Source organism: Tupaia chinensis, unplaced genomic scaffold (assembly GCF_000334495.1).
Source record: "Tupaia chinensis unplaced genomic scaffold, TupChi_1.0 Scaffold000688_1, whole genome shotgun sequence".
Taxonomy (NCBI): domain Eukaryota; kingdom Metazoa; phylum Chordata; class Mammalia; order Scandentia; family Tupaiidae; genus Tupaia; species Tupaia belangeri.
In genome coordinates this window covers 1,002,673-1,012,917 of record NW_006160211.1, presented here as the reverse complement: position 1 = coordinate 1,012,917, position 10,245 = coordinate 1,002,673, and positions in this window count along the sequence as shown.

Here is a 10,245-nt window from a genome sequence, read left to right as displayed (position 1 = left end):
TGAACCACCTTCTTCATAGCACCGACACTGGAAGAACCGGACATGGCACCAGGAGAGACAGGCTGATTGGACATCTGTAGGTCAGTCCTCCATCTTACCCCCTTATTCTTACACTACAGGTGTGACAGACTGAGTTGTTTTTGTTTTTTGGGGGAGTTTTTTTTTGAGAGGTTTTTGCTATAGGGCATGTGCACTTGCTAGAAAGACAGACAGAGAGAGAGAGAGAGAGAGAAATCACTCCCCAGGGGGGATGGCCATGCCACAATCCCTTCTCCTCCATTCTCCTCTCGAGATCTCGGACACTCACGCACACGCGCCCGGTGTGAGTTTAAGCTGCCGAGTCCATGACTTGAACTGAGGTCAACTACATGGATGTCCAGCTATGTAGCCATTACACCATCTGCTGGTCTCTAGACCGAGTTTTGATATCAAGTTTTGTGGAACTGGAGCAGCCAGCCTCCAAGATGGTGCATAGATAATAACTGTCTGATGGTATTCACATTCTGTGTAGTGCCCCACTCATGGAATAGGCCTGGCTCCTGTGACCAAGATGCTCTAGTGCAAATGATAAAGTGTGACTTCTGAGGCTAAGTCATAGAGACATGGCAGCCCTTCTGTCTGTCTTGGATCACTTGATCTGGGGGAAGGCTGTTGCCATGTCATGAAGACACACAAGTAACCCTACAGAGAAGCCTGTATGGTGATGAACTGAGACCTTCTACCCACAGCCAGTACCAGCTTGCCGACCGCAGTAAGCCACTTTGGAGGTGAATTCTCCAGCTCTAGCCGTCTTCAGAAGTCTGCAGCTCTGGCCAACATCTTGACAACTTCGTGAGAGACCCCAGAACCAGCCAGCTAAGGTTATCCTAAATCCTTGATCCACAAACTATGAGATAAGGAATGTTTATCATTGTTTTTGAGATATTAACGTTTTAAAGTAATTTGTTATGCACCGGTAAATAAATAATACAAAAAAAACATTTGACTCTACTATGTGCTTAAATAACTTTGATTTTAAAAATCCAAATTTGTTATATATTAATATTTTCATATCGTTTCTGAAATCTTTAACTAATATCGAAAAGCAAGCCTAGGGACCAGCAGTTAGCTGGACTCCCATGTAGTTGACCGCGGTTTGAGTCCTGGACCCAGCGACTTGAACGCATGCTGGGTGCGTGTGCATGCATGCCCTAAGATCCTGAGAGGAGAATGGAGGAGAAGGGATTGCGGTGTGGCCATGCCCCCTAGGGGGGTGATTTCTCGCTTTCTGTCTCTCTGTCTCTCTATCTTTCTGGCGAGCACACACGCCCTATAGCAACAAACAAACAAACAAAAAACTCTCAAAAAAAAAAGAGTGCCCTCTGCCTCATACATATGCTTTGTCATGATTTTTCAAAAAAGTAAAAAATCAAGACTAAGGACAAAATGATGGGCTGTAAGACCAGTCTGGATATCTGTAGGTACATGTACCAGAACTCTTTAGACCTTTTTCTGACACAGAACTGCTTAAGTCCCAAGAGTATTAGGAAACACAAACCTTCTCATTCAATCTGTCAGTCATCTATTTAAGGTTTTAGTTTAGTTTCACCCTAACCCAGGATGCATTTTGTAAAGGCTGCATGTATGTGGGTATGTACTCACATACATGCTTGGACTATGTATTAGAGGAGAGAAATTAGGGTTTAAAAGTATAAAAGTAATTTGTTTGTTAAGGAAGATTAGAACCTAGTTTGAACAATAAAATAAAACATGCAAAAAAAAAAAGCATAAGTAGAAAAAAAACGAACAGAACTCCAATTCATATTGTTGCTGACTTCTTTCCCATCTTCTGGCCTGTCAGGCAAGCTTGTTTTGTAAGCATTAGGAGTTCTTGACAATGATGAAGAATGAGTCAATATTCAAACCTGGTCTTAATTGTAGCAAAAGTTTTTACTGTATTTTTTTAAGATTCGTTCTAGGTATAGAAATGACAGTTATAAAAATGTATCATGCGAGCTTTGGTAAAATACTTAACAAGCATTTTTTAGCACTTCCTGTGTACACCACACCAGAGCAGCTGTTTCCGGGAATCCTAAAGAAGACCGTTACCACCCTTAGAGTCTAAATCTTATTTTATATTGCTACTCAGATCACATCGAAATGCATTTGTTTCATTGTTGCCAAGAAACTATATTGTTCTAATCATTTGATATCATTGATGATTTTCTAAAAATTTAGACCTTTCATTATTCTATGATTCGTGGAACCTTGAATAGATTTAGATACGTGTGTATGTGTGTGTGCGTATCTTAATATTTCTAGCTTTCACCTCATTACCGAAGACAGGAAATACCAAGCTGGCTAAGATAGAATCAGGTCAAATGCTGTCTTCAGCTAATAATGAGAAAAGCTATTATTAGTTAAGGGTCTACTTTGTACCTGGCATTTTATACAGATTGTATTTGATTCTCACAATGGTCTTGGAAAGTGATATTACCCCTACTTTACAGATGGGTACAAAGAGGTTCCTAGAGGTTGAGTCACTTGCCTAAGATCACCCAACTCCTAAGTCTTGGAAGTCGGATTAGAAGCTCAGTTTGTCCCTCCAACGTCTTTTATCTTCTTATAGCACATCCTTCTTATTAAACAGGGCTCTTGTTTTCCGCTTGATCCCGAGCCTCCTGTTAGGCACACAAAAGCAGCTTTATAGGTCTTTGTCCACTCAAAAGAAAACTGAAATATGTCTTCAGAGATGGTAAGTTGAGGTCTGTGGGAAGGAGTTAAGGATATAGAGAGACTGGCCAAACATGACCACCATAATTCAGCCTCTATCTACCACACAGACAGAGGTGGAAGCCAAACAACCTGCCTAGAACTTCTGTTAAAAATTCATAACTTCGGGCCTACCAGTGACGTGATGGTTGAGGTTTGAGTTCTGGACCCAGCATCTTGAAAATCAAGCCTGCCTATTGTGCCTGCATGGCCAAAGTCCCCCCCAAAAAAGGGAGAAATGAAGGAGAAGGGATTGTAGCATGACTACCCCCCCATAGGGTGTGCTTTCTCACTTTCCCTCTTTCCATCTTTGTCTCTCTCAGGCAAGCACAAATTTATTTTTTTAGAGGTTTTTTGCTATAGGGCGCGTGCACTTGCCAGACAGAGACAGACAGAGAGACAGAAAGCGAGAAATCACCCCCCAGGGTGGATGGCCACACCACAATCCCTTCTCCTCCATTCTCCTCTTGGGATCTTGGGGCATGCACGCACAGGCATGCACTCAGCATGACTTTAAGTCACCAGGTCTGGGACTCGAACCACGGTCGACTACATGGGAGTCCAGCGACATAGCCATTACACCAACTGCTGGTCCCAGCACAAAGTTTTTTTTATACATCTTTCCTGGACAAATATTTTACGTACAACAGTTAAAGTATTTACAGAGCACATCAGATTTAATAACTTCATTTTATTATTTAATTTCATTCATTTCTTTCTGAATGCTTATCTTCTAGACCAGCAATTTTTATGTGCTTGCAAAGTCATGAGTCAATTTCTTCCAATAATAAACTATTTACTCCTTGGTGTTCAGTATCTTAACCTTCCTTCTCCATCAGTAGAATGAGGAATTTAAGCATTCCCACTCTGAAATGATGTCATGAACTATTCAAATTCAACTGGCAGCCAGAGAGTATCCATGTGCCAGTCACAGTGCTTGGTGATTTCAGGTACTTTAGCTCCTTAATGAAATGTCCTGTCTAAATAGATACTGAGGTTCAAGTTTGGAATCTCTCCTTCACATACAAGGTTTCCAATCAGTGCCTTATTTCAACAGTGGTTCCTTTCTTTTTATTTATTTTTTCTAAATTTACCAGAGAGAAATTTGTACAAATGTACCAGATGGAGAAAGAAAGAGAGAGAGAGAGGGAAAAAGCCCTCCCCAACGTGACATGGTCATGCCACAATGTCTTGACCTCCATTTCTCTACCTTGTTGGGATTTGGGGCACACACATGGATCTGACATGCTTTTCAAGCTGTCAGGTCTGGGATTCAAGCTAGTATGGTTGGCCATGTGGAATCCGGCTCCCTTAACTACTAGGCCACAGGGTTTCTGAATACTAATCACTAAGCTAGTAGTTCTCAGTGCAACTGGTCAGTAGCCACCCTGCTGGTTTGATCACTGGCCTAAAAAGGAAATGAAAATAACTATTGCTTGTCAAGATAACTAACCTCACGTGGTGATCACTGTTGACCAGGCACAGTTCAAAGTGCTTTACATGTAGTAACTCATTTACCCTGATAGCAACTCTCATTTTACAAATGAAAAGTTCAAATGCCGAAGAGATTAAGAAATCTGCCCAAGCTCATGCACATTTTATAGCCAAGATCTCAACCCAGGAAGCCGAGCTTCAAAATACACAATATTGGGGCCAACAGGTGACAGACATAGTGGTTGAGGCGTTGGACTCCAACATGGTGGACCATGGTTCCAGTCCCAGACTTGGTGGATTGCTTTCTCTCTCTCTCTCTGGTGAGCACATAGGCCCTATAGCAAAATTTAAAATACTAATAATAATAAGTAAAATAAAATAATTTTTTAATGCACAGTCTTGGGGCCAGCAGGTGATGTGATGGTTAAGGCACTAAACTCGCACATAGCCAACCATAGTTCAAGTCCCGGATGTGGCAACTTGAAACTCATGCCATGATTTTTCACTTTCTCTCTCTCCATCTCTGTTTCTCCAGCAAGCACATGTGCCCTATAGCAAAAACCTAAAAACAAAACAAAACAAACAAAAAAACACAATCTTAAACACCATTCTCTACTGACTCTTACATGTTTAGATTAATGGTATCCAAAGGGTATTGTTTGAAGAGTAGACAGATGTTTTCCCTTCTAATGCCAACTCTATCAAAAAATCATGTATATAGCTTCAGTTACTTTCCATAGACTTGGGCAAAGAAATGGTTAAAATGAGATGCTTTAAAGGTTCTCTAATTCTGAGCAGTTCTGTATGTTAAGAGCAACCATTACTCAGCAAAATGTAACTGCTAACTCTGTAGTTCAGAAGACTAACACTCAAGCTAAAGTGGTAGTAATTTAAAATCGACAAGCTTGGAGAGACTTGAAAACTCAGACCTGTATTAGCATTTATCTACAGAATCAAGTATTCAGTAGACTATAGTAGAATATATTGTTAGTAAATCTCAATAAATCAGCAAATTTCAGGAGCATCTTAGGGCTAAGAATTTTTAAAGAAATTTACATAATAAGAAATGGCTATTCCTGGAAATGAATAGCCTTAAGTAGACAGAATAGATTTAGATTTTTCAAAGATGTCTATTTTGGGGGCCAGGAGGCGGTGTGGTGGTTAAAGGTGCCGAACTCCCACATAGCCAACCTCAGTTCGAGTTCCAGACCTAGTAGCTTGCTTTCTCACTTTCCATTTCTCTCTTGCTCTGTCATTCTCTGGTCAAATTAAAATAAGTAAATAAATAAATAAAGTTAAATAAAATGATTCTTTTTTTAAAGTGCCTGTTTTCAGAAATGTCCAATCAGAGCTATTAAGTAATCTGAACAAAAATAATAAAGCTATCAAAAAATTTTTCAATACTACATTAATAAAGGTATAAAGCAGACTTGTTATATACTGAGAAAAATGAAAATTAACTTTCTAATTATCATAAATTAAAGCAGTGTGAGGCTGTCTCCATAGCCTAGTAGTTAAGGAAGCTGAATCCCACATGGCTGGCTGGAGTATGAATCTCAGCCCCCAGGAGCTTGGAAAACACTCCAGGGAGGAAGCCCATGGCTTGCCAGTTAAAGTAGCTGGATCCCACAGAGTCAGCTGCACAGTTTGAGTCCCATACCCAGTGGCTTGAAAAACATGCCAAGCATGTGCATGTATACCCAAAATCTCAAAAGGAGGGAGAAATGAAAAAGAAGGGATTGCAACATAATCATTCCCCATAGGGGATAATCTCTCTCTCTCTCTCTCTTTCCAGCTAGTATACATGCTCTCTGGCAAAACATTAAAAAGGAAAGAAGGAAAGAAGGAAAGAAGGAAAGAAAGAAAGAAAGAAAGAAAGAAAGAAAGGAAGGAAGGAAGGAAGGAAGGAAGGAAGGAAAGAAAGAAAGAAAGAAAGAAAGAAAGAAAGGAAGGAAGGAAGGAAGGAAGGAAGGAAGGAAAGAAAGAAAGAAAGAAAGAAAGAAAGAAAGGAAGGAAGGAAGGAAGGAAGGAAGGAAGGAAAGAAAGAAAGAAAGAAAGAAAGAAAGAAAGGAAGGAAGGAAGGAAGGAAGGAAGGAAGGAAAGAAAGAAAGAAAGAAAGAAAGAAAGAAAGGAAGGAAGGAAGGAAGGAAGGAAGGAAGGAAAGAAAGAAAGAAAGAAAGAAAGAAAGAAAGGAAGGAAGGAAGGAAGGAAGGAAGGAAGGAAAGAAAGAAAGAAAGAAAGAAAGAAAGAAAGGAAGGAAGGAAGGAAGGAAGGAAGGAAGGAAAGAAAGAAAGAAAGAAAGAAAGAAAGAAAGGAAGGAAGGAAGGAAGGAAGGAAGGAAGGAAAGAAAGAAAGAAAGAAAGAAAGAAAGAAAGGAAGGAAGGAAGGAAGGAAGGAAGGAAGGAAAGAAAGAAAGAAAGAAAGAAAGAAAGAAAGGAAGGAAGGAAGGAAGGAAGGAAGGAAGGAAAGAAAGAAAGAAAGAAAGAAAGAAAGAAAGGAAGGAAGGAAGGAAGGAAGGAAGGAAGGAAAGAGGGAAGGGACAGGAAAGAAAGGGAAGAAGGAAGAAAGAAAGAGAAAAGAGAAAGAAAAAGGAAAAGAAGAAAGGAAAGGAAAAGAAAGCCAGAAAGGAAAGAAAGGGGAAAGGAGAGAGGAAAGAAAAAAGGAAAAGAAAGGAAAGGAAAGGGGAGGGGAAGGGAAGAGAGGAGAGGAGAGGAGAGGAGAGGAGAGGAAAGGAAAGGAAAGGAAAGGAAAGGAAAGGAAAGGAAAGGAAAGGAAAGGAAAGGAAAGGAGAGAACACTCAGGGTATGTGTGCCCACAATCCCAACAGAAGAAAGAAAAGAAAAGATATTGCTGAATGACCACATCCCATTGAAGGGTGCTTTCTCCTTGTCTAAATAATGTCTCCTGTCTAAATAATGGACATTAACAAGTGTTGATGAGATGTAGAGGAACTGGAACTCTTGGTGGAAATATACAATGGTGCAGTTGCTATGTAAAACAGTCTTGTGTTTCTCAAAAAATTAAAAATAGAATTACCATATGATTCAGCTCTTCCAATTCTTGATAAAAATTCAGTTAAAAGCAGTGTCCTAAAGAGAGATTTACATACCAATTATGATGGTTAATTTTATGTTCAAATGACAGTGCTAAAGTATGCCCAGATAGCTCATAAACCGTTATTCCTGAGTGTGACTGTGAGAGTGTTTCTGAAGATAATAGCATTTAAATCTGTGGACTGAATAAAACACATCACCCTCATTTATGAGGTGAACATCATCCAATCTGCTGAGGGCTTAATGTAACAAAAAGGTAGAGGAAGAATAAATTGGCTATCTGCCTGAGCAGGAGACATCTACCAGAAATTGCCCTCAGACATTAGAGCTCCAGGTTTCCTGCAACATGGACTTGGGCTAGGATTTTTATCTTTGGCACACCTGGTTCTCAGCCATTTGGGTGTGGACTGTAATTCCACGAACAGCTTTCCTAAGCCTCCACTTTGCAGATGACTGATTGTAGGACTTCTCAGCTCTCATAACTGTGTGAGCCAAATCTTGAAAATAAATCCCTTTCTATTTATCTATGTGTATTCCATTGGTTCTGTTTCTCCAGAAAACCATAATAAATGTGTTCAAGTTCATTGCAGTACTATTCGTAATAGCTAGCTAAGAGGTGGAAACAATCCAAATGCCCACTGATGGATGAATGGATTAATAAAATATTTTATACACAATGAAATATTATTCAGCCTCAAAAAGGAAGGAAATTCCTTCACAAGCTACAACTTGAATGAGCTTTGAGAATATTATGCTAAGTGAAATAAGTCAGTCACAAAAAGACAAATACATGATTCCATTTATAAGAAGAATCTAAAGCAGCGAAATGTATAGAAACAAATGTAGAATGGTGATTACCAGGGGCTGCAGAAGGACCTGTTTAAAAAGAGGAGTTGTTTAACAGGAACAAACTTGCAGATCTGCAAGAGGAAAAATTCTGGCAATCTGTTTTAGGACAATGTTAACATACTTAACACTTCTGAATGGCATGCTTAAAAATGGTTAAAATGGGGGACCAGCAGTTAGTGTAATGGCTATGTCGCTGGACTCCCATGTAGTCGACCACGGTTCGAGTCCCAGACCCGGTGGCTTAAACTCACACCGGGCGCATGTGCGTGCATGCCCAAGATCCTGAGAGGAGAATGGAGGAGAAAGCCATCCCCCCTGGGGGGTGATTTCTCACTTTCTGTCTCTCTGTCTCTCTCTGTCTTTCTGGAAAGGACATGCGCCCTATAGCAAAAACCTCGAAAAAAAAAAGAAAAAAAAAAAGAAGATGTTGGCAGTAAGACAGGTTAGTGAAAGAAGAGGCAGTTGGTGAGGCTACAACATGGAAAATCGGATTATAAAATTATCAAACATATATGGCACAATCCCAAGAGGATTAGTACTTATAGTGTCCTAGTAGTCAATGCCAATGGGCAATAAAAAAATTAAAAAATAAAAAATAAAAAAAACATTCAACAGAATATCTCAACGTAGTGACTACCTAAATAGCAGGTAGAATGGACAGACTAATATAAACACTAATATGAAGGTGCCGGGTAGTATGTATATTTGAGTTAGTCAATAAACCACAAAATCACACACAAAGTGTCAAGGACTTTTGGGCAGGCCTTATGGTCTAGTGGTTAAGGGAGCTGGATCACACATGGCTGACCACATAGTTCAAATGCTGGACCTGGTGGCTTGAAAAACATGCTGAGCATGTATGCACACCCCAAATCCCTGCAGGACAGAGGAACAGAAAAGGGGGTATGCTGTGACCATACCCCACTAGGTGCTTTCTCCTCCCTCTCTGTGCCTCCCTGGTCAGCACACACTTTCTGGTACTTTTTTTTAAGTCCTTGATTTCTTTTTTTTTATATGGAGAACATTATAAGAATTAGGCTAGGGAGCAGCAGTTAGCGTAATGGCTATGTCGCTGGACTCCCACGTAGTCGACTGAGGTTCAAGTCCCGGACCTAGTGGCTTAAAATCGCGCCAGGCGCGTGTGCGTGCTTGCCCAAGATTCAGAGAGGAGAATGGAGGAGAAGAAATTGTGGCATGGCCATCCCCCCTGGGGGATGATTTCTCACTTTCTGTCTCTCTGTGTCTCTCTCTGTCTTTGGTGAGCACACGTGCCCTAAAACAAACAAAAACCTCTCCAAAAAAAAAAAAGAATTATGCTATAAACAAAAGGAAATCAGGAACCGGCAGGTAGTGTGGTGGCTAGGGGTGCTGGACTCCCACATGGCCAATAGCGGTTTGCATCCCGGACCTGGTGGTTTGCTTTCTCACTTTCCCAAACTTTCTCTCTCTCCCCCTTTCTCCCTGTCCCTCACTGGTCAAATTAATATATGAAGATAAATAAATATAGTTAAATATAATCATTCTTAAAAATAAATAAAATAAAGTTCAATAAAAATTATTCATAAAAAATTATTAAAAATAAATAATTGGAGTGCTGACAAATGGCATAGTGGTTAGGTGCACTGGATTCCCACATGGCCAACCATGGTTTGAGTACTGGACCTGGTGACTTGCTTTTTCTCTCTCTCTTGATCTCGTTCTCGCTCTCACTCTTTTCCTCTCTGGTCAAATTAAAATAAGTAAATAAATATAGTTAAATAAAATAATTGTAGATTAATATTTGGAAAATAATATTTGTTGTAACTTTTTCTCTGATTAGAATTAATATGACAGTGTCACTTCTTTGTGAGCATTAGGAGGGACTGAACACCATGTCTGGTTCTCCCTTTCGCTTTCTTGGTGATGAGTACAGTCAAGAGACCAATGGTGACTATGAGCAATAATATCCCTAGAAAGTGTGTATGATTTCAAAACACAACCAAGGAGCTGTGTCAACTTGGCAAGGGTCTTAGAAGGAATTTTCCCCTGAGCTTTCTTTCTTTTCTTTTTTTTTCTTTTTTTTTTTGGAGAGATTTTCACTATAGGGCACGTGCGCTCACCAGACAGACAGAGAGAGACGTAGGGACAGAAAGTGAGGAATCAACCCCCAGGGGGGGAG